The sequence below is a fragment of the Microtus ochrogaster genome, chromosome 24, assembly GCF_000317375.1.
Source record: "Microtus ochrogaster isolate Prairie Vole_2 chromosome 24, MicOch1.0, whole genome shotgun sequence".
In the NCBI taxonomy this organism is placed as follows: Eukaryota; Metazoa; Chordata; class Mammalia; order Rodentia; family Cricetidae; genus Microtus; species Microtus ochrogaster.
The window spans coordinates 11524169-11524918 of NC_022024.1; positions in this window are offsets into that span (position 1 = coordinate 11524169).

Below are 750 nucleotides of genomic sequence, written 5' to 3' on the forward strand. Positions count from 1 at the left end.
GAAATGATCATTCATTCTTAAGCCCGGCTTTTAGGGATGGGAACTGAGGTAGGTTAAGTCTTCCGCAATGCTTGCCCTTAAACCTACAGGCTAATCGGAATTCCAGTGAGCGTGGTAAGCATTTATAAAGATGGCACAGCATTGTTAGGAAATATCTTAGTGGGGAAGTAAGTAGGAGGGAATGGAAGGATGTGGGAAGGCCTGGGTAGTCAGGGAAGCCTTTCTGGTTTGAGACCTGGAAGATGAGCACAGGTCCCGGCCGTGTGGACAATTGACACGTTCAAGAGCCCGGATTTGAGGTCCCAAAGAAAGAGACTCAAGGGCACCTTGGCCGGACCTGGCTTCTGATGACCCCTGCTGGGAAGGTTGTTCGTTTTGTGACCATTCCTGGGGCCAGGCGACCTCGTCCTGCATCCTATCCCACCGGAGTGGGATCTGCTTCCAGGAGCTCAGCTCCTGCCCACCGCTTGCCGTCCGGAGCACCGAGCCTGTCGCGGCGAACACCGGAACAGGCCCGGGCTCGCCCGCCACCGACTCCGCCCACCGCGGCCACGTGACGCGGAGTGTGACGTAGGAGGAAGGAGACGCCATTAGAGGGAGGAGAGGCAGCGCTCCCCTAGCTCCCCTGACGTGGTGGCCGGGGCCCTTCATTCTGGGACTTTCTCTCGGGCCTCTCGGGTCTCGGCCGCGGAGGACGCGGCGGGCACCGGGCTCGGCGGGCGCGTGAAGAGCCGGGCCCCGGGGCGGAGC